Source organism: Ranitomeya imitator, chromosome 6 (assembly GCF_032444005.1).
Source record: "Ranitomeya imitator isolate aRanImi1 chromosome 6, aRanImi1.pri, whole genome shotgun sequence".
Taxonomy (NCBI): Eukaryota; Metazoa; Chordata; class Amphibia; order Anura; family Dendrobatidae; genus Ranitomeya; species Ranitomeya imitator.
Window position 1 is genome coordinate 286,345,942 of NC_091287.1, and position 24,445 is coordinate 286,370,386.

Genomic DNA, 24,445 nt, shown 5'->3' on the forward strand with positions numbered 1-24,445 from the left:
TGTAGTAGTAGTTGAAAGAATGGACCGCAGACAGGCATCGAAGGCCTAAAATAAAAAAATTGGGCTGGCTGTAGGCAATTTTAAATTGGTTCCAGGGGTACACGGGCAGCAGTGGTGTGGTCAGTGGAGGCCTAGTGGAAGGAGTGACCGCAGACAGGCATCGAAGGCCTAAAATAATCACACATGGCTGTAGGCAATTTTAAATTGGTTCCAGGGGTACACGGGCAGCAGTGGTGTGGTCAGTGGAGGCCTAGTGGAAGGAGTGACCGCAGACAGGCATCGAAGGCCTAAAATAATAACACATGGCTGTAGGCAATTTTAAATTGGTTCCAGGGGTACACGGGCAGCAGTGCCCTGGTCAGTGTAATAGTAGTTGAAAGAATGGACCGCAGACAGGCATCGAAGGCCTAAAATAAAAAAATTGGGCTGGCTGTAGGCAATTTTAAATTGGTTCCAGGGGTACACGGGCAGCAGTGGTGTGGTCAGTGGAGGCCTAGTGGAAGGAGTGACCGCAGACAGGCATCGAAGGCCTAAAATAATAACACATGGCTGTAGGCAATTTTAAATTGGTTCCAGGGTTACACGGGCAGCAGTGGTGTGGTCAGTGGAGGCCTAGTGGAAGGAGTGACCGCAGACAGGCATCGAAGGCCTAAAATAATCACACATGGCTGTAGGCAATTTTAAATTGGTTCCAGGGGTACACGGGCAGCAGTGGTGTGGTCAGTGGAGGCCTAGTGGAAGGAGTGACCACAGACAGGCATCGAAGGCCTAAAATATTAACACATGGCTGTAGGCAATTTTAAATTGGTTCCAGGGGTACTTGGGCAGCAGTGCCCTGGTCAGTGTAGTAGTAGTTGAAAGAATGGACCGCAGACAGGCATCGAAGGCCTAAAATAAAAAAATTGGGCTGGCTGTAGGCAATTTTAAATTGGTTCCAGGGGTACACGGGCAGCAGTGGTGTGGTCAGTGGAGGCCTAGTGGAAGGAGTGACCGCAGACAGGCATCGAAGGCCTAAAATAATCACACATGGCTGTAGGCAATTTTAAATTGGTTCCAGGGGTACTTGGGCAGCAGTGCCCTGGTCAGTGTAGTAGTAGTTGAAAGAATGGACCGCAGACAGGCATCGAAGGCCTAAAATAAAAAAATTGGGCTGGCTGTAGGCAATTTTAAATTGGTTCCAGGGGTACACGGGCAGCAGTGGTGTGGTCAGTGGAGGCCTAGTGGAAGGAGTGACCGCAGACAGGCATCGAAGGCCTAAAATAATAACACATGGCTGTAGGCAATTTTAAATTGGTTCCAGGGTTACACGGGCAGCAGTGGTGTGGTCAGTGGAGGCCTAGTGGAAGGAGTGACCGCAGACAGGCATCGAAGGCCTAAAATAATCACACATGGCTGTAGTCAATTTTAAATTGGTTCCAGGGGTACTTGGGCAGCAGTGCCCTGGTCAGTGTAGTAGTAGTTGAAAGAATGGACCGCAGACAGGCATCGAAGGCCTAAAATAAAAAAATTGGGCTGGCTGTAGGCAATTTTAAATTGGTTCCAGGGGTACACGGGCAGCAGTGGTGTGGTCAGTGGAGGCCTAGTGGAAGGAGTGACCGCAGACAGGCATCGAAGGCCTAAAATAATCACACATGGCTGTAGGCAATTTTAAATTGGTTCCAGAGGTACACGGGCAGCAGTGGTGTGGTCAGTGGAGGCCTAGTGGAAGGAGTGACCACAGACAGGCATCGAAGGCCTAAAATATTAACACATGGCTGTAGGCAATTTTAAATTGGTTCCAGGGGTACTTGGGCAGCAGTGCCCTGGTCAGTGTAGTAGTAGTTGAAAGAATGGACCGCAGACAGGCATCGAAGGCCTAAAATAAAAAAATTGGGCTGGCTGTAGGCAATTTTAAATTGGTTCCAGGGGTACACGGGCAGCAGTGGTGTGGTCAGTGGAGGCCTAGTGGAAGGAGTGACCGCAGACAGGCATCGAAGGCATAAAATAATCACACATGGCTGTAGGCAATTTTAAATTGGTTCCAGGGGTACTTGGGCAGCAGTGCCCTGGTCAGTGTAGTAGTAGTTGAAAGAATGGACCGCAGACAGGCATCGAAGGCCTAAAATAAAAAAATTGGGCTGGCTGTAGGCAATTTTAAATTGGTTCCAGGGGTACACGGGCAGCAGTGGTGTGGTCAGTGGAGGCCTAGTGGAAGGAGTGACCGCAGACAGGCATCGAAGGCCTAAAATAATAACACATGGCTGTAGGCAATTTTAAATTGGTTCCAGGGTTACACGGGCAGCAGTGGTGTGGTCAGTGGAGGCCTAGTGGAAGGAGTGACCGCAGACAGGCATCGAAGGCCTAAAATAATCACACATGGCTGTAGTCAATTTTAAATTGGTTCCAGGGGTACTTGGGCAGCAGTGCCCTGGTCAGTGTAGTAGTAGTTGAAAGAATGGACCGCAGACAGGCATCGAAGGCCTAAAATAAAAAAATTGGGCTGGCTGTAGGCAATTTTAAATTGGTTCCAGGGGTACACGGGCAGCAGTGGTGTGGTCAGTGGAGGCCTAGTGGAAGGAGTGACCGCAGACAGGCATCGAAGGCCTAAAATAATAACACATGGCTGTAGGCAATTTTAAATTGGTTCCAGGGTTACACGGGCAGCAGTGGTGTGGTCAGTGGAGGCCTAGTGGAAGGAGTGACCGCAGACAGGCATCGAAGGCCTAAAATAATCACACATGGCTGTAGTCAATTTTAAATTGGTTCCAGGGGTACTTGGGCAGCAGTGCCCTGGTCAGTGTAGTAGTAGTTGAAAGAATGGACCGCAGACAGGCATCGAAGGCCTAAAATAAAAAAATTGGGCTGGCTGTAGGCAATTTTAAATTGGTTCCAGGGGTACATGGGCAGCAGTGTATGGTCAGTGGAAGTCTAGTGGAAGGAGTGACCGCAGACAGGCTTCCAAGGCCTAACATAACAAACTTGGGCTGGCTGTAGGCACTTTTAAATTGGTTCCAGGGGTACACGGGCAGCAGTGGTCTGGTCAGTGGAAGTCTAGTGGAAGGAGTGACCGCAGACAGGCTTCCAAGGCCTAACATAACAAACTTGGGCTGGCTGTAGGCACTTTTAAATTGGTTCCAGGGGTACACGGGCAGCAGTGGTCTGGTCAGTGGAAGTCTAGTGGAAGGAGTGACCGCAGACAGGCTTCCAAGGCCTAACATAACAAACTTGGGCTGGCTGTAGGCACTTTTAAATTGGTTCCAGGGGTACACGGGCAGCAGTGGTCTGGTCAGTGGAAGTCTAGTGGAAGGAGTGACCGCAGACAGGCTTCCAAGGCCTAACATAACAAACTTGGGCTGGCTGTAGGCACTTTTAAATTGGTTCCAGGGGTACACGGGCAGCAGTGGTCTGGTCAGTGGAAGTCTAGTGGAAGGAGTGACCGCAGACAGGCTTCGAAGGCCTAACATAACAAACTTGGGCTGGCTGTAGGCACTTTTAAATTGGTTCCAGGGGTACATGGGCAGCAGTGTATGGTCAGTGGAAGTCTAGTGGAAGGAGTGACCGCAGACAGGCTTCCAAGGCCTAACATAACAAACTTGGGCTGGCTGTAGGCACTTTTAAATTGGTTCCAGGGGTACACGGGCAGCAGTGGTCTGGTCAGTGGAAGTCTAGTGGAAGGAGTGACCGCAGACAGGCTTCCAAGGCCTAACATAACAAACTTGGGCTGGCTGTAGGCACTTTTAAATTGGTTCCAGGGGTACACGGGCAGCAGTGGTCTGGTCAGTGGAAGTCTAGTGGAAGGAGTGACCGCAGACAGGCTTCCAAGGCCTAACATAACAAAATTGGGCTGGCTGTAGGCACTTTAAATTGGTTCCAGGGGTACATGGGCAGCAGTGTATGGTCAGTGGAAGTCTAGTGGAAGGAGTGACGGCAGACAGTCTTCGAAGGCCTAACATAACAAAATTGGGCTGACTGTAGGCACTTTTAAATTGGTTCCAGGGTAACACGGCCAGCAGTGGCCTGGTCAGTGTAGTAGTTGTAGAAAGAAGGGACCGCAGACAGGCTTCGAAGGCCTAACATAACAAAAATGTCAAAACAATGGTATTGTCAGTGCCAGGCATTGAAGGATGTCAGCGCCTAGACTACACATTGGTGAAGCTGTGAGAGATAATTTTGCTAGTGGTAGAGCACTGTTTGAGCTGGGGGGGGGGAACTGGCTTGTGGCCGGCGGTACAGGCACAGGGCCCCTCATATTACAACGGTGTGTCTGACGTTGGGTGCGCACCACCACCGCCAGAGACACTTTATTGTACTATGAGGGACCCAGTGGCAGTGCCGTCGACCAAAAGCGGCCACACCCACCTCTTCAGACAAACAGCACTCTCAAGGGTCCAAGCGCAAAGTGGCGATAGCACGGCCCCGTGTGGGGAGTTTGGCCATTTCGTGAGGTGGAAACATGTCGTATGCTGGACAATCAGGTGAAGAAAATTACGAGATTGGAAAAGTCATTCAGAATAGTCCACAGGCAAGACCTTTTCATAGGAAAGCTAGGTGTCAGCCGGGCAGGGTGGGGCAAAAGATTTTGAAATCCAGTTGTGGTTCATTTTAATGAAGGTTAGATCATCTACATTTTGGGTAGCCAGACGAGTCCTTTTTTCTGTTAGTATTGAACCTGCAGCACTGAATACTCTTTCTGATAGGACACTAGCTGCCGGGCAAGCAAGCTCCTGCAATGCATATTCTGCCAATTCTGGCCAGGTGTCTAATTTGGATGCCCAGTAATCAAATGGGAATGACGGTTGAGGGAGAACGTCGATAAGGGATGAAAAATAGTTTGTAACCATACTGGACAAATGTTGTCTCCTGTCACTTTGAATTGATGCTGCAGTACCTGTCCTGTCTGCGGTCATAGAAAAATCACTCCACAACCTGGTCAGAAAACCCCTCTGGCCAACGCCACTTCTGATTTCTGCCCCTCTAACACCTCTGGTCTGCTGGCCCCTGGAGCTCGTGTGAGAACGATCACGGGCGCTGTGTGCAGGGAATGCCAGAAGCAAACGGTCAACAAGAGTTGATTGTTTTGTTGCTAATATTAGTTCCAAGTTCTCATGTGGCATAATATTTTGCAATTTGCCTTTATAGCGAGGATCAAGGAGGCAGGCCAACCAGTAATCGTCATCGTTCATCATTTTTGTAATGCGTGTGTCCCTTTTGAGGATACGCAAGGCATAATCCGCCATGTGGGCCAAAGTTCCCGTTGTCAAATCTGCGGTTGTGCTTGGTTGAGGGGCAGTTGCAGGCAAATCTACGTCACTTGTGTCCCTCAAAAAACCAGAACCCGGCCTTGCCACGCCACCAATTTCCCGTGCCCCCGGGAAAGCTTCCTCATTAAAAATATACTCATCCCCATCATCCTCCTCATCCTCCACCTCCTCTTCGCCCGGTACCTCGTCATGTACACTGCCCTGACCAGACAATCGCTGACTGTCATCAAGGCTTTCCTCTTCCTCTGGTGCAGACGCCTGATCCTTTATGTGCGTCAAACTTTGCATCAGCAGACGCATTAGGGGGATGCTCATGCTTATTATGGCGTTGTCTGCACTAACCAGCCGTGTGCATTCCTCAAAACACTGAAGGACTTGACACATGTCTTGAATCTTCGACCACTGCACACCTGACAACTCCATGTCTGCCATCCTACTGCCTGCCCGTGTATGTGTATCCTCCCACAAAAACATAACAGCCCGCCTCTGTTCGCACAGTCTCTGAAGCATGTGCAGTGTTGAGTTCCACCTTGTTGCAACGTCTATGATTAGGCGATGCTGGGGAAGGTTCAAAGAACGCTGATAGGTCTGCATACGGCTGGAGTGTACAGGCGAACGGCGGATATGTGCGCAAAGTCCACGCACTTTGAGGAGCAGGTCGGATAACCCCGGATAACTTTTCAGGAAGCACTGCACCACCAGGTTTAAGGTGTGAGCCAGGCAAGGAATGTGTTTCAGTTGGGAAAGGGAGATGGCAGCCATGAAATTCCTTCCGTTATCACTCACTACCTTGCCTGCCTCAAGATCTACAGTGCCCAGCCACGACTGCGTTTCTTGCTGCAAGAACTCGGACAGAACTTCCGCGGTGTGTCTATTGTCGCCCAAACACTTCATAGCCAATACAGCCTGCTGACGTATGCCAGTAGCTGCCCCATAATGGGAGACCTGGTGTGCAACAGTGGCAGGTGCGGATGGAGTGTTTGTGCGACTGCGGTCTGTGGACGAGCTCTTGCTTCTGCAGGAGGACGAGGAGGAGGAGGAGGAGGAGGGGGTGCGAACGGCTACAGACAACTGTTTACTAGACCGTGGGCTAGGCAGAACTGTCCCAAACTTGCTGTCCCCTGTGGACCCTGAATCCACCACATTTACCCAGTGTGCCGTGATGGACACGTAACGTCCCTGGCCATGCCTACTGGTCCATGCATCTGTTGTCAGGTGCACCTTTGTGCTCACAGATTGCCTGAGTGCATGGACGATGCGCTCTTTAACATGCTGGTGGAGGGCTGGGATGGCTTTTCTGGAAAAAAAGTGTCGACTGTGTAGCTCGTAGCGTGGTACAGCGTAGTCCATCAGGTCTTTGAAAGCTTCGCTTTCAACTAACCGGTAGGGCATCATCTCTAACGAGATTAGTCTAGCTATGTGGGCGTTCAAACCCTGTGTACGCGGATGCGAGGCTAAGTACTTCCTTTTTCTAACCATAGTCTCATGTAGGGTGAGCTGGACTGGAGAGATGGAGATCGTGGAACTAGCGGGGGTGCCGGTGGACATGGCAGACTGAGAGACGGTGGGAGATGGTATTGTTGCCGCCGGTGCCCTAGATGCAGTGTTTCCTACTACGAAACTGGTGATTCCCTGACCCTGACTGCTTTGGCCTGGCAAAGATACCTGCACAGATACAGCAGGTGGTGCGCTAAATGGTGGTCCTACACTGCCGGAAGGGATGTTGCGTTGATGACTAGCTTCATTGGCCGAGGGTGCAACAACCTTAAGGGACGTTTGGTAGTTAGTCCAAGCTTTCAAATGCATGGTGGTTAAATGTCTATGCATGCAACTAGTATTGAGACTTTTCAGATTCTGACCTCTGCTTAAGGAAGTAGAACATTTTTGACAGATGACTTTGCGCTGATCAATTGGATGTTGTTTAAAAAAATGCCAGACTGCACTCTTTCTAGCATCGGATACCTTTTCAGGCATTGCAGACTGAGCTTTAACCGGATGGCCACGCTGTCCTCCACCAGGTTTTGGCTTTGCCACGCGTTTTGGGCAAGATAAGGGCCCGGCAGATGGAACCTGTGGCGATGTTGATGCCTGCTGCGGCCCCTCCTCCTCCTCTGCTTCAGAACTGCTGCCGCCTGCACCCTGTTCCCCCAATGGCTGCCAATCGGGGTCAAGAACTGGGTCATCTAATAACTCTTCTTGTACCTCCTGCGCAACTTCGTCTGTGTCACCGTGTCGTTCGGTGGTATAGCGTTCGTGATGGGGCAACATAGTCTCATCAGGGTCTGATTCTTGATCAGCACCCTGCGAGGGCAATGTTGTGGTCTGAGTCAAAGGACCAGCATAGTAGTCTGGCTGTGGCTGTGCGTCAGTGCACTCCATGTCAGATTCAATTTGTAATGGGCATGGACTGTTAACTGCTTCACTTTCTAAGCCAGGGACGGTATGTGTAAAGAGCTCCATGGAGTAACCCGTTGTGTCGCCTGCTGCATTCTTCTCTGTTGTTGTTTTTGCTGAAGAGGACAAGGAAGTGACTTGTCCCTGACCGTGAACATCCACTAACGACGCGCTGCTTTTACTTTTACCAGTTTCACGAGAGGAGGCAAAAGAGCTAGAGGCTGAGTCAGCAAGATAAGCCAAAACTTGCTCTTGCTGCTCCGGCTTTAAAAGCGGTTTTCCTAATCCCAGAAAAGGGAGCGTTCGAGGCCTTGTGTAGCCGGACGACGAACCTGGCTCCACAGCTCCAGACTTAGGTGCAATATTTTTTTCCCCACGACCACCTGATGCTCCACCACTACCACTACCCTCATTACCAGCTGACAATGAACGCCCCCGGCCACGACCTCTTCCACTAGACTTCCTCATTGTTTTAAAAACGTAACCAAACTAACGTTATTTGTTGCAGTCACACAACTTACACGGTGAGCTATAACTTCAGTATGATTTAGCTACCCCTTTACAGGTTGGTGAGACCACAGCGAAAATCAGGCCCAATGTTACACACTCTTTTTTTGGTGGCTGCAAATTAGAGAGATGCCCCACACGCAGGACTGTCACTGAAGCACAAATGTTAATATTAATGTCACACTATTATTTTTTTTTTATTTTTATTTTTTTCAGGAACACTTTAGAAACCCCCCCAAAAAAAAAAAATTGATTTTTGCAGGGAGAATTTAGAAAACAAATGTAACAAACTATATGCTTTCTATGGGCCACTGAGTGAGAGATGACGCACACAGGAATCAGGAGTGGCACACAAGCCCAGAGGCCAATATTTTTCTACCAATGATTGATGGAGTTATTTTCTCTGGTAGATTTTGGAACCCAAATCAAGGAAAAAAAATATAGGCTTTCTATGGACCACAATTGGAGAGAGAGAGAGAGAGAGAGATGGCACACCCAGGAGTCAAGACTGGCACACAAGCAGAAAGGCCAATATTAATCTCCCACTGTTTTTTTTTTTTTTTTTTCAGGGAGACTTTAGAAAAAAAAATAATAAAAAAAATATGATTTTATCAGGAAGAATTTAGAAACCAAATAAAATAAAATGATTTTTTCAGGGAGAATTTATAAAACAAATAAAACCAAAAATAGGCGTTCTATGGCCCACTGACTGAGAGATGACGCACACAGGAATCAGGAGTGGCACACAAGCCCAGAGGCCAATATTTTTCTACCAATGATTGATGGAGTTATTTTCTCTGGTAGATTTTGGAACCCAAATCAAGGAAAAAAAATATAGGCTTTCTATGGACCACAATTGGAGAGAGAGAGAGAGAGAGAGAGAGAGAGAGATGGCACACCCAGGAGTCAAGACTGGCACACAAGCAGAAAGGCCAATATTAATCTCCCACTGTTTTTTTTTTTTTTTTTTTCAGGGAGACTTTAGAAAAAAAAATAATAAAAAAAATATGATTTTATCAGGAAGAATTTAGAAACCAAATAAAATAAAATGATTTTTTCAGGGAGAATTTATAAAACAAATAAAACCAAAAATAGGCGTTCTATGGCCCACTGACTGAGAGATGACGCACACAGGAATCAGGAGTGGCACACAAGCCCAGAGGCCAATATTTTTCTACCAATGATTGATGGAGTTATTTTCTCTGGTAGATTTTGGAACCCAAATCAAGGAAAAAAAATATAGGCTTTCTATGGACCACAATTGGAGAGAGAGAGAGAGAGAGAGAGAGAGAGAGATGGCACACCCAGGAGTCAAGACTGGCACACAAGCAGAAAGGCCAATATTAATCTCCCACTGTTTTTTTTGGTTGTTTTTTTTTTTTTTTTTTCAGGGAGACTTTAGAAAAAAAAATAATAAAAAAAATATGATTTTATCAGGAAGAATTTAGAAACCAAATAAAATAAAATGATTTTTTCAGGGAGAATTTAGAAAACAAATAAAACCAAAAATAGGCGTTCTATGGCCCACTGACTAAGAGAGAGAGAGAGAGATGGAACGCTTAGTACTGGCACACAAGCCCAAAGGGCAATATTAATCTCCCTTTTTTTTTCCAGGGAGAATTTCTAAAACCCCCCCCAAAAAAAAAATAGGCTTTCTATGGCCCACTATTTGTGAGAGAGATGGGACGCTCAGGACTGGCACAGATGGCACGCTCAGGACTGGCACAGAAGCCCAGAGGCCAATATTAATCTCCCTTTTTTTCTGGGAGAATTTATAAAACCAAAAAAATATTTAAATAGGCTTTCTATGGCCCACTATTTGTGAGAGAGATGGCACGCTCAGGACTGGCACAGATGGCACGCTCACAACTGGCACACAAGCCCAGAGGCCAATATTAATCTCCCTTTTTTCAGGGAAAATTTATAAAACCAAAAAAAAAATTAAATAGGCTTTCTATGGCCCACTATTTGTGAGAGAGATGGCACGCTCAGGACTGGCACAGATGGCACGCTCACAACTGGCACACAAGCCCAGAGGCCAATATTAATCTCCCTTTTTTCAGGGAAAATTTATAAAACCAAAAAAAAAATTAAATAGGCTTTCTATGGCCCACTATTTGTGAGAGAGATGGGACGCTCAGGACTGGCACAGATGGCACGCTCAGGACTGGCACAGAAGCCCAGAGGCCAATATTAATCTCCCTTTTTTTCTGGGAGAATTTATAAAACCAAAAAAATATTTAAATAGGCTTTCTATGGCCCACTATTTGTGAGAGAGATGGCACGCTCAGGACTGGCACAGATGGCACGCTCACAACTGGCACACAAGCCCAGAGGCCAATATTAATCTCCCTTTTTTCAGGGAAAATTTATAAAACCAAAAAAAAAATTAAATAGGCTTTCTATGGCCCACTATTTGTGAGAGAGATGGCACGCTCAGGACTGGCACAGATGGCACGCTCACAACTGGCACACAAGCCCAGAGGCCAATATTAATCTCCCTTTTTTCAGGGAAAATTTATAAAACCAAAAAAAAAATTAAATAGGCTTTCTATGGCCCACTATTTGTGAGAGAGATGGCACGCTCAGGACTGGCACAGATGGCACGCTCACAACTGGCACACAAGCCCAGAGGCCAATATTAATCTCCCTTTTTTCAGGGAAAATTTATAAAACCAAAAAAAAAATTAAATAGGCTTTCTATGGCCCACTATTTGTGAGAGAGATGGCACGCTCAGGACTGGCACAGATGGCACGCTCACAACTGGCACACAAGCCCAGAGGCCAATATTAATCTCCCTTTTTTCAGGGAAAATTTATAAAACCAAAAAAAAAATTAAATAGGCTTTCTATGGCCCACTATTTGTGAGAGAGATGGCACGCTCAGGACTGGCACAGATGGCACGCTCACAACTGGCACACAAGCCCAGAGGCCAATATTAATCTCCCTTTTTTTCAGGGAGAATTTATAAAACCAAAAAAAAAATTAAATAGGCTTTCTATGGCCCACTATTTGTGAGAGAGATGGCACGCTCAGGGCTGGCACAGATGGCACGCTCAGGACTGGCACACAAGCCCAGAGGCCAATATTAATCTCCCTTTTTTTCAGGGAGAATTTATAAAACCCCAAAAAAAATAAAATAGGCTTTCTATGGCCCACTATTTGTGAGAGAGATGGCACACTCAGGACTGGCACACAAGCCCAAAGGCCAATATTAATCTCCCACTGTATTTTTATCAGGGAGAATTTATACACCCCACAAAAAAAAATACAGAAAAATGAAAAGGCTTTCTATGGCCCACTATGTGAGAGAGATGGCACACACAGGGATGGCACTCTAGCAGAAATGCCAAATTGCCAATCTTAATCTCCCACCAAAAAAAAAAAAAAAAAAAAAAACAGGGAATGTCCTACAATTACTATCTCCCTGCCTGCAGTAATCTCAGCCAGGTATGGCAGGCAGCTACTATCTCCCTGCCTGCAGTAATCTCAGCCAGGTATGGCAGGCAGCAATAAGGAGTGGACTGATGCACAAATGAAATAAAAAGTGTGGACAAACAAAAAAGATAGCTGTGCAGAAAGGAAGGAACAAGAGGATTTGTGCTTTGAAAAAAGCAGTTGGTTTGCACAGCGGCGTACACACAGCAATGCAGCTATCAGGGAGCCTTCTAGGGCAGCCCAATGAGCTACAGCGCTGAGGGGAAAAAAAAAAAAAAAAAACTTCCACTGTCCCTGCACACCGAGGGTGGTGTTGGACAGTGCAAATCGCTGCAGCACAAGCGGTTTTGTGGTTAATGGACCCTGCCTAACGCTATCCCTGCTTCTGACAAAGCGGCAGCAACCTCTCCCTAAGCTCAGATCAGCAGCAGTAAGATGGCGGTCGGCGGGAACGCCTCTTTATAGCCCCTGTGACGTTGCAGACAGCAAGCCAATCACTGCAATGCCCTTCTCTAAGATGGTGGGGACCAGGACCTATGTCATCACGCTGCCCACACTCTGCGTTTACCTTCATTGGCTGAGAAATGGCGCTTTTCGCGTCATTGAAACGCGACTTTGGCGCGAAAGTCGCGTACCGCATGGCCGACCCCGCACAGGGGTCGGATCGGGTTTCATGAAACCCCGACTTAGCCAAAAGTCGGCGACTTTTGAAAATGTTCGACCCGTTTCGCTCAACCCTAGTCCTGGAGACCATCCAGAAGCCGGTCAGCCAGCCTCTGGAAGGTCGCCGGGGCAGTCTTAATCCCGAATGGCATAACTCGAAACTGGAATAAGCCAAACGGGGTGACAAATGCCGACTTGGGAATAGCATCAAGACTAAGGGGAATCTGCCAGTAGCCTTTGAATAGATCGATGGTGGTCAAATACTTTGCCCCTGCCAGCCGGTCTAACAAGTCATCCACATGCGGCATGGGATACGCATCCGTCACTGTTTTCTCATTGAGCTTACGATAGTCTACACAAAACCGTGTAGTCCCATCCTTCTTGGGCACTAACACTACGGGGGATGCCCAGGGACTATCTGACTCTTCAATGACCCCTAAACGCAACATCTCTTGTATCTCTTGTCGCATCTCTTCTCGTACAGACTCAGGGACGCGGAAGGGGGTTGTCGCAGGGGGGTCTGATCCTGGGTCTCAACCTTGTGTTGTGCCAGGTGAGTGTACCCGGGTTTCCCCGAAAACATCCTCTGTCGCTGCCTCAACAACTCCTCCGCCTGCTGTCTCTCCCGAGGACCTAAGTCTTCACCCCAGTGTACCTGGTCCCATGTTTTAGACTGAGTCCTCTCCCCTAAGACATCAGGCAAGGGAAGTCCGGCTAAATCCTCTGCTTCAGGTGCACAGATGGCCACTACCTCTTCAGGGCGCTCCCGATAGGGCTTCAGCATATTCACGTCGAACATGCGGATAACCCTGGGGTCATCACAATCGGCAACATTATAGGTGGTGTCGGCTATTTTCCCCACTACCTGGTAGGGCCCCTGCCATGCAGCTTGGAACTTGTTCTGCCTAGTGGGCTCTAACACCAGGACCTTCTGCCCTATTTCCAAGGTGTGCTCTCTAGCCCTCCGATCGTACCATACGCGCTGGCGCCGCTGGGCCACCTGCATGTTCCCACGTACAGCCTGGGTCAGCTCCTGTAGGCGGACCCGGAATTCCAGCACATAGGGTACAATAGGTACCCCTTCTATGGTGCCTTCCCCTTCCCAGTGTTCTAGCACTAAATCTAGGGGTCCCCTTACCCGTCTCCCGTATACCAGTTCAAATGGGGATAACCCCGTGGATTCTTGGGGCACCTCTCGATAGGCAAACAGGAGGTGAGGCAAGAATTTCTCCCAGTCCCTGTAGGTCCTGGTAAAAGTCCCAATGAGTTGTTTTAACGTCCCGTTAAAGCGTTCACACAACCCATTGGTTTGCGGGTGGTACGGGGTGCTTCTAATGGACTTCACGCCGCACAACTTCCACAGTTGGTTGGTCACCTCTGCTGTAAACTGGGTACCCTGGTCTGAGATAATCTCCTGGGGAAATCCAACCCGTGAGAAAACCTGGAGCAAGGCAGCCGCCACCGTCTCTGCCTTTATGTTAGGTAACGCAACCGCCTCTGGATACCGTGTGACATAATCTACCACTGTTGTGGTTAAGAGCACACGGAATGACCTGATAGTTTCTGATAATAAAGGACGAGCTCTGGGACGTGGGAACTCTGCTGACCGCAATCCCTAATCCTATCAAACACACTAGAAATAGCCGTGGATTGCGCCTAACGCTCCCTATGCAACTCGGCACAGCCTAAGGAACTAGCTAGCCCTGAAGATAGAAAAATAAAGCCTACCTTGCCTCAGAGAAATTCCCCAAAGGAAAAGACAGCCCCCCACATATAATGACTGTGAGTAAAGATGAAAATACAAACACAGAGATTAAATAGATTTAGCAAAGTGAGGCCCGACTTACTAAACAGACAGAGGATAGGAAAGGTAACTTTGCGGTCAGCACAAAAACCTACAAAAAGACCACGCAGAGGGCGCAAAAAGACCCTCCGCACCGACTCACGGTGCGGAGGCGCTCCCTCTGCGTCCCAGAGCTTCCAGCAAGCAAGACAACAATAAAAATAGCGAGCTGGACAGAAAAATAGCAAACCAAAGAAATACAAGCTGGAACTTAGCTTCTACTGGGAAGACAGGTCACAAGAACGATCCAGGAGTGAACTAGACCAATACTGGAACATTGACAGGTGGCATGGAGCAAAGATCTAAGTGGAGTTAAATAGAGCAGCCAGCTAACGAATTAACCTCGTCACCTGAGGAAAGAAACTCAGAAACACCCACCAGAGGAAGTCCATGGACAGAACCAGCCGAAGTACCATTCATGACCACAGGAGGGAGCCCGACAACAGAATTCAGAACAGTACCCCCCCTGGAGGAGGGGTCACCGAACCCTCACCAGAGCCGCCAGGCCGACCAGGATGAGCCAAATGAAAGGCACGAACCAGATCGGCAGCATGAACATCAGAGGCAAAAACCCAGGAATTATCTTCCTGACCATAACCCTTCCACTTGACCAGGTACTGGAGTTTCCGTCTCGAAACACGAGAATCTAAAATCTTCTCCACCACATACTCCAACTCCCCCTCAACCAACACCGGGGCAGGAGGATCAACGGATGGAACCACAGGCGCCACGTATCTCCGCAATAACGACCTATGGAACACATTATGGATGGCAAAAGAAGCAGGAGGGCCAAACGAAATTACACAGGATTGATAACCTCAGAAATCTTATACGGACCAATGAAACGAGGCTTAAACTTAGGAGAGGAAACCTTCATAGGAACATAACGAGACGACAACCAAACCAAATCCCCAACATGAAGTCGGGGACCCACACAGCGCCGGCGGTTAGCGAAACGTTGAGCCTTCTCCTGGGACAATGTCAAATTGTCCACCACATGAGTCCAAATCTGCTGCAACTATCCACCACAGTATCTGCACCAGGACAGTCCGAAGACTCAACCTGCCCTGAAGAGAAATGAGGATGGAAACCAGAATTGCAGAAAAACGGCGAAACCAAAGTAGCCGAGCTGGCCCGATTGTTAAGGGCGAACTCAGCCAACGGCAAAAAGGACACCAAATCATCCTGATCAGCAGAAACAAAGCATCTCAGATATGTTTCCAAAGTTTGATTAGTTCGTTCGGTTTGGCCATTTGTCTGAGGATGGAAAGCCGAGGAGAAAGACAAATCAATGCCCATCCTAGCACAAAAGGATCGCCAAAACCTCGAAACAAACTGGGAACCTCTGTCAGAAACGATGTTCTCCGGGATACCATGTAAACGAACCACATGCTGGAAAAATAATGGCACCAAATCAGAGGAGGAAGGCAATTTAGACAAAGGTACCAAATGGACCATCTTAGAAGAGCGATCACAAACCACCCAAATGACCGACATCTTTTGAGAGAAGGGGTGATCCGAAATAAAATCCATAGAAATATGCGTCCAGGGCCTCTTCGGGACCGGCAAGGGCAAAAGCAACCCACTGGCACGAGAACAGCAGGGCTTAGCCCGAGCACAAGTCCCACAGGACTGCACAAAAGAACGCACATCCCGTGACAAAGACGGCCACCAGAAGGATCTAGCCACTAAATCTCTGGTACCAAGATTCCAGGATGCCCAGCCAACACTGAACAATGAATCTCATAGATAACTCTACTAGTCCATCTATCAGGGACAAACAGTTTCTCCGCTGGGCAACGGTCAGGTCTATCAGCCTGAAATTTTTGCAACACCCGCCGCAAATCAGGGGAGATGGCAGACAAAATTACCCCCTCTTTGAGAATACCCGCCGGCTCAGGAACACCCGGAGAGTCAGGCACAAAACTCCTTGACAGGGCATCAGCCTTCACATTCTTAGAGCCCGGAAGGTACGAAACCACAAAATCAAAACGGGAGAAAAATAACGACCATCGAGCCTGTCTCGGATTCAACCGTTTGGCAGACTCAAGATAAGTCAAATTCTTGTGATCTGTCAAGACCACCACGCGATGCTTGGCTCCTTCCAGCCAATGACGCCACTCCTCGAATGCCCACTTCATGGCCAACAACTCACGATTACCAACATCATAGTTACGCTCAGCAGGTGAAAACGTTCTAGAAAAGAAAGCACATGGCTTCATCACCGAGCCATCAGAACTTTTTTGCGACAAAACAGCCCCTGCTCCAATCTCAGAAGCATCAACCTCAACCTGAAACGGAAGCGAAACATCTGGCTGGTACAACACAGGGGCAGAAGAAAAACGACGCTTCAACTCCTGAAAAGCCTCTACAGCTGCAGAAGACCAATTGACCACATCAGCACCCTTCTTGGTCAAATCAGTCAACGGTTTAGCAACAGTAGAAAAATTAGCGATGAAGTGCCGATAAAAATTAGCAAAGCCCAGGAACTTTTGCAGGCTCTTCACAGATGTCGGCTGAGTCCAATCGTAAATGGCCTGGACTTTAACAAGGTCCATCTCGATAGTAGAAGGGGAAAAAATGAACCCCAAAAATGAAACCTTCTGAACTCCAAAGAGACACTTTGACCCCTTCACAAACAAGGAATTCGCACGAAGGACCTGGAACACCATTCTGACCTGCTTCACATGAGACTCCCAATCATCCGAAAAGACCAAAATATCATCCAAATACACAATCAGGAATTTATCCAGGTACTCTCAGAAGATATCATGCATAAAGGACTGAAATACTGATGGAGCATTGGAAAGCCCGAATGGCATAACCAGGTACTCAAAATGGCCCTCGGGCGTATTAAATGCTGTTTTCCATTCATCGCCTTGTTTAATACGCACAAGATTATACACCCCTCGAAGATCTATCTTGGTGAACCAACTAGCCCCTTTAATACGAGCAAACAAATCAGACAGCAACGGCAAAGGATACTGAAATTTGACTGTAATTTTATTAAGAAGGCGGTAATCAATACAAGGTCTCAAAGAACCATCCTTCTTGGCCACAAAAAAGAACCCTGCTCCTAACGGTGATGACGACGGGCGAATATGGCCTTTCTCCAAGGATTCCTTTATATAACTCCGCATAGCGGTGTGTTCTGGCACAAATAAATTGAACAATCGGCCCTTAGGAAACTTACTACCAGGAATCAAATTAATTGCACAATCGCAATCCCTATGAGGAGGTAGGGCACTGGCTTTGGGCTCATCAAATACATCCCGATAATCCGACAAAAACTCTGGAACTTCAGAAGGAGTGGAAGACGAAATAGGCAAAAATGGAACATCACCATGTACCCCCTGGCAACCCCAGCTGGACACAGAGATAGATTTCCAGTCCAATGCTGGATTTTGAACCTGTAGCCATGGCAACCCCAAAACGACCACATCATGCAGATTATGCCACACCAGAAAGCGGATATCCTCCTGATGTGCAGGAGCCATGCACATGGTCAATTGGGTCCAGTACTGAGGCTTATTCTTGGCCAAAGGCGTAGCATCAATTCCTCTCAATGGAATAGGATACTGCAAGGGCTCCAAGAAAAAACCACAGCGCCTAGCATACTCCAAGTCCATCAAATTCAGGGCAGCGCCTGAATCCACAAATGCCATAACAGAATAGGATGACAAAGAGCAAATCAGAGTAACAGACAATAGAAATTTAGACTGTACCGTACCAATGGTGGCAGACCTAGCGAACCGCTTAGTGCGCTTAGGACAATCGGAGATAGCATGAGTGGAATCACCACAGTAAAAACATAGCCCATTCCGACGTCTGTGTTCTTGCCATTCAGCTCTGGTCAAAGTCCTATCATATTGCATAGGCTCGGGCTCATGCTCAGATAGTACCGCCAAATGGTGCACAGCTTTACGCTCACGCAAGCGTCGATCGATCTGAATGGCCAAGGACATAGACTCATTCAGACCAGCAGGCATGGGAAACCCCACCATGACATCCTTAAGGGCTTCAGAGAGACCCTTTCTGAAGATTGCTGCCAGGGCAAATTCATTCCACTGAGTGAGCACAGACCACTTTCTAAACTTCTGACAATATATCTCCGCTTCATCCTGACCCTGACACAGAGCCAGCAAGATTTTCTCTGCCTGATCCACTGAATTAGGTTCGTCATAAAGCAATCCAAGCGCCAGGAAAAACGCATCAACATCACGCAATGCCGGATCTCCTGGCGCAAGGGAAAATGCCCAGTCTTGAGGGTCACCACGTAACAAAGAAATAATGATCTTTACTTGTTGAACAGGGTCACCTGAGGAGCGAGGTTTCAAGGCAAGAAACAATTTACAATTATTTTTGAAATTCAAGAACTTAGATCTATCACCAAAAAACAAATCAGGAATTGGAATCCTAGGCTCTGACATCGGATTCTGAACCACAAAATCTTGAATGTTTTGTACCCTTGTAGTGAGATTATCCATCCAAGAGGACAGACCTTGAATGTCCATGTTTACACCAGTGTCCTGAACCACCCAGAGGTAAAGGGGAAGAGAGAGACAAAACACACTGCAAAGAAAAAAAAATGGTCTCAGAACTTCTCTTATCCCTCTATTGAGATGCATTAGTACTTTGGGCCACCTGTACTGTTATGACCTGGTGGTCAGGACAATAATGGACCTGGTGGTTAAGAGCACACGGAATGACCTGATAGTTTCTGATAATAAAGGACGAGCTCTGGGACGTGGGAACTCTGCTGACCGCAATCCCTAATCCTATCAAACACCCTAGAAATAGCCGTGGATTGCGCCTAACGCTCCCTATGCAACTCGGCACAGCCTAAGGAACTAGCTAGCCCTGAAGATAGAAAAATAAAGCCTACCTTGCCTCAGAGAAATTACCCAAAGGAAAAGGCAGCCCCCCACATATAATGACTGTGAGTAAAGATGAAAATACAAACACAGAGATTAAATAGATTTAGCAAAGTGAGGCCCGACTTACTGAAAAGACAGAGGATAGGAAAGGTAACTTTGCGGTCAGCACAAAAACCTACAAAAAGACCATGCAGAGGGCGCAAAAAGACCCTCCGCACCGACTCACGGTGCGGAGGCGCTCCCTCTGCGTCCCAGAGCTTCCAGCAAGCAAGACAACAATAAAAATAGTGAGCTGGACAGAAAAATAGCAAACCAAAGAAATACAAGCTGGAACTTAGCTTCTGCTGGGAAGACAGGTCACAAGAACGATCCAGGAGTGAACTAGACCAATACTGGAACATTGACAGGTGGCATGGAGCAAAGATCTAAGTGAAGTTAAATAGAGCAGCCAGCTAACGAATTAACCTCGTCACCTGAGGAAGGAAACTCAGAAACACCCACCAGAGGAAGTCCATGGACAGAACCAGCCGAAGTACCATTCATGACCACAGGAGGGAGCCCGACAACAGAATTCACAACAGGAGGGGGAGTAATTTGGCCTTGCATCGATCTCCCCTCTTGCCAATGCGCTGGCAACTGTCACAGGTCTGGCAGTATTGATGAACATCATAGGTTACCCCCGGCCAAAAGAAGTTTTGTGTCAGATGATGCCTGGTGCGACTGACGCCGAAGTGCCCGGCCACGGGTATGTCATGAGAGATTTGCAGTAACTTCTGCCTATATTTCTTGGGAACTACCAGCTGTCGTTTTATAGTGGGGCTCGTCCCTGTGTGGTTCTGCTCTGTGATCTGGTAGAGGAGTCCCTGCTTCCATATAAACTGTTCCCCTTCCAGCACCCCTCTCCCCTCCTGTGCCTTCCCACGATATCCCTCCAATGAAGGATCCTCAAGTAATTCCCTCTTAAATTCATCTGGGGTGGCCCAAGAAATGTGTCTGGCTATGGGAATACGTGTAGGGCTGGGATGTCTTACCTGGGCCTCCTCTGAGTGTGATTCCGCCTCCACAGCTCGAGCTTGTCTCCGAGTGGTCACAGGATATGTCTCAGCCAGAGGGGCAACCGAGAAGGCAGACAACATGGGCCCCAAGTAATTTCCCAGCAAAACGTCTGCAGGCAAATTCTCCATCAAGCCGACCTCAACAAGGCCATCCCCAGCTCCCCAGTTCAGGTGAATCCTGGCAGTGGGCAGTCGATGTATGGCTCCCCCTGCTACACGGACTGCCACTGTCTGGTCCGTCTTCTCTTGGTCCCGGACGAGATGAGGCTTCACAAGAGTCAAAGTTGCTCCTGAATCTCTTAGTCCCTGCATGCGTTTCCCATTAACCCACACAACCTGTCAATGCTGTTGTCGATTATCTGCCTGGGCTGCCTGCACGGGTCTACTTCATGCAGCACTTGTTGTTGTAGTTGTAGCCCCCAATGCAGGGTCAGCTTCGCCTTGGTAGCAGTGTACAGCGGCCCGGCGGAAGGTAGTTGTTCCCGCCTTTGGCCACTGGGTATGCTGAGTCCGGTTGGGACATTGTCTTTGCAGGTGGCCCAGCTGACGGCAGGTGTGGCATCGCGCCCCAGGGTGGTAGGCCGGGTTTCTAGCTGGTCCCCCTACAATCTTCGGTGGTTTGGGGCCCTCCAGGTCCATGGGCGGACCCCTAGTGACCATCTTTGATCCGGACAACTGAGACCTCCTGGCGTCATGATTTTCATCGGCCAGACGAGCGGCTTCCTCAAGAGTCATTGGCCGCCTGTCCCGAAGCCATTCCTGTGTCTCGGGGTTTAGTCCAGTAAAGAATCGTTCTAACAAGAAGAGCTGGAGGACGTCCTCCTTAGTGGTTGCTTGGCTCCCTTGTACCCACTGTAGCAGTGACCTCTGTAATTTACAGGCCCATTCAGCGTGGGTATCGGTTACTCGTTTTATAAGTCCGTGGAACTTTTGGCGGTATGCCTCTGGTGTCAGCGCATACCGGGCCAAGATCACTTCTTTGATCCGCTCATAGTCCATACAGTCCTCATCGGGTACCGTGCGATAGGCGTCCGCTGCCCGACCTGTCAGCTTGCTGGCCAGAATCTGAACCCATTCCTCCGGCTTCACTTGATGAAGGGCACACTGCCGCTCAAAGTCCTGCAGAAAGCCATCAATGTCTTCCTCTGCCTCCCTCAACTGTCGGAAGGCATTAAACTGGATCTTTTTGTGGCTTACGGTTGAAGGTACGTGGGCGGAGGCCAGAGCTCACCCTGCTCGCTGAATCTCCTCTCTCCGCTCTGCCATCTCCATCTTGGCCAGCTCCACTTTGGTCCGCTCTGCCATCTCCATCTTGGTTAGCTCTATCCTGGTCCGCTTGGCCATCTCTTCCTTCAGATCAGTACGCACATCAGCCATCACCTCTCGTATGATCTCTACTGCAGGGTTTGGGCCATAGAACGCCAGTCTGTTCTTTACCTCCCTCTGGAATTCAGTCTCTTCCACGTTCACATTGGGGGGTGCTGCACTGTCGTGTTCCATGATGGCTGCTATCCAATCCGATTTTGTTTTGTTGCTGGCGATTAACCCTCGGGCTTCCACCCGATCTTTTAATGTAGTCCTCTTTAACTTCTGGTAGTTGTCTTCCATTCATTCCTTTTCTCCTGTAGAAGGGGTATCCCGCTGTCTGCCACCAGTGTAATGGGGTCTACCAAGCTCGGGTACTTCTTTCAGTACCACCCCGTGTTTCAGGAGGTCCACTCTTCTTTTGCTGGATTCTGAATGAAGGATGCAGGCTGGAATTCCTTGATTACGTGCGAGCATATAAAAGCTGACTGCTTCTCCACGTATTTCCAGTCTAAGAACACCCTTTATTTACAGCACACAGAATATATAACACAGATACACAGGGCAGGCCAATAGAAAAAGCAGGCCAGACATACATTACAATAGCCGCAGGGGGCCGGAGCCTGCCAATATTTACTGTGGTAATTACAAAGGTGGGGGGAGGTCAGAAAGAGAATATCTTGTCCAGGGGCGCAGCCTGTGGACTGATGCATTCCACATGGAAACTAGTATACATACATATACTGCATAACATTCTTGGTGCTGGGGGGTTCTGTAACAGTGGGTCTGCTGGCTATTTCTGTAGATTTCACTGGTAGATGGCAGTATGATGTGTTGTGGTATTGGTTTACACCAGGGTTGAGCGAAACGAGTCGGCCAGATTCAGAAGACGCCGACTTTTGGCAAAGTCGGGTTTCATGAAAGTCGGCCATGAGGTCGGCGATCTTCTGATCTGGAATCGGAATTCCGATACCGAGTTCCGATATGTTTAAGGGAATCGGTATCGGAATTCATATTTAAGTGTAAAATAAAGAATAAAAATTAAAAAATATTGATATACTCACCCTCGGACGCGCCCTGGTTCTCACCGGCAGCCTTCCTTCCTAAGAATGAGCGCCTGAAGGGCCTTCGATGACGTCGTGGCTTGTGATTGGTCACGTGAGCGGTCACATGGGCTGTCACGCGACCAATCACAAGCCGCGACGTCATCTAAGGTCCTTCAGGCGCTAATTCTTAGGTATATACTCACCCTCGGATGCGCCCTGGTTCTTACCCGCAGCCTTCCTTCCTAAGAATCAGCACCTGAAGGACCTTAGATGACGTCGCGGCTTGTGATTGGTCGCATGACGCCCATGTGACCGCTCACGCGACCAATCACAAGCCGCAACGTCATCGAAGGTCCTTCAGGCGCTGATTCTTGGGAAGGAAGGCTGCCGGTGAGAACTAGGGCGCATCTGAGGGTAAGTATATCAATATTTTTTATTTTGATTCTTTATTTTACACTTAAATATGGATCCCAGGGCCTGAAGGAGAGTTTCCTCTCCTTCAGACCCTGGGAACCATTAGAAACCCAATGCACTGCATTGTTTTTCGTGTTTCGGCCAACCCCGACCCCGACTTTTCTGTAGGATCGGCCGATTTCACTCGACCCGACTTTTGAAAAAGTTGGGTTTCGTGAAACCCGACCCGATCCTATAAAAAGAAAAGTCACTCAACCCTAGTTTACACAGTAGGGGTGATACACTAGATGAATCTTGTATCCCATTTTTGGAAGAGGAGATTTCTGGAAGTATAGAATTAGATCTTGTGAGTTTGTGAGGTTGTGTCTAGATCATTTTCTTTAGATGAGGTCACATATGTGTCATAAAATAATGTTTGTAAATGAGTCAAATATTAATGTTTTTTGCCAATCTTCATTGTTGACTAACAGAACACAGTCCAACCTCACAGAAAGGGAGACCACCGGCTCTGAATCAGAAGCTGTCATCGATCCTGTGGGTCTTGAAGAAGATGTTGCAGGACCATCTTTGCAATCTTCGACCTCCATCAATCCGGGCTCATCAGCTTCAGCATCACAAGGCTGAGCACCCAGTGTAGAAGATGATGCACCACCTCAATCATCAGCACCACATCATCCTGTCATCCAGGATGACCAAGCACAGAGCAGCAGTCCTACTGGCCCACAGGTGTCCTCTCCACAGCCAGTTGTCCCTTTATTACAGAGAGGGTGCCGAAGGAGAGAGGTGCAAGCTACAAGGAGGGATGTGAACGCTGGCGTCCTCAATTATTTGGCCCGGGTAGCCACGGATGATGGCGAGGAGGCATTTGCGCGCAGCCTTGCCCGTTATATTTGTCCCCTTCCCTGTGAGGTGAGGCTACGTGTGCTTTCAAATCCTGATTGATATCTTTTTTGAGTTTCTGGAGAGAAGGCAGCTTTCACAAAATAATCTCTTGCGCCTTCAATTTCCTCAACAGGTGCCGAATCAGTCAGGATTTGAAGCACCTACTCCACGTATGCCTACACCTCAACCTCTCCCACCCCAAAATGTACAAATGCCAGCAATGCACCAAATGGCAGCCTATAACCCCCATTCCCAATATGGCCACTTTTCCAGACCCAGTGATGTAGGCTGGTCCCACCCTGGGTTTGGACAACATGGCCATTTTGGGGTGGGGTATGACTACATGCAATATCTCCGTCAGCAGGGTGGGCAGAGGCAATTAAATTCTGTCCAACAATCAAATGAGCAATATGGGCAAGGCCTGTATTCGGCTCTGCAAGCCACATCTTCGTCACAGGGTGAAGGCCAATTGGCCCAACAAAGGCCCCCTGAACACGACCCTGAGTTGCCGCCATCTCCCCTGCCAACTTACAGGGATCTTTAATGGTTTCTTAAATTTTGGGATTGTGAATATCGGTTCTGCTAAACAATGTTGTTGGGTATTTTGTAGTGTATGTACACTTTGTTATGTGTTGGTTTTCTTACAAAAACTCAAAACAAAAAAAAAAGTTTGCAAGTTTGCAAAAGCAAAATATTTCAGTTAGTAAAAAAACAGTTCAAATACCCAATTGATGTTTGTGGACTCATCATTTCAACATCACACACATATGGTCTGGTTAT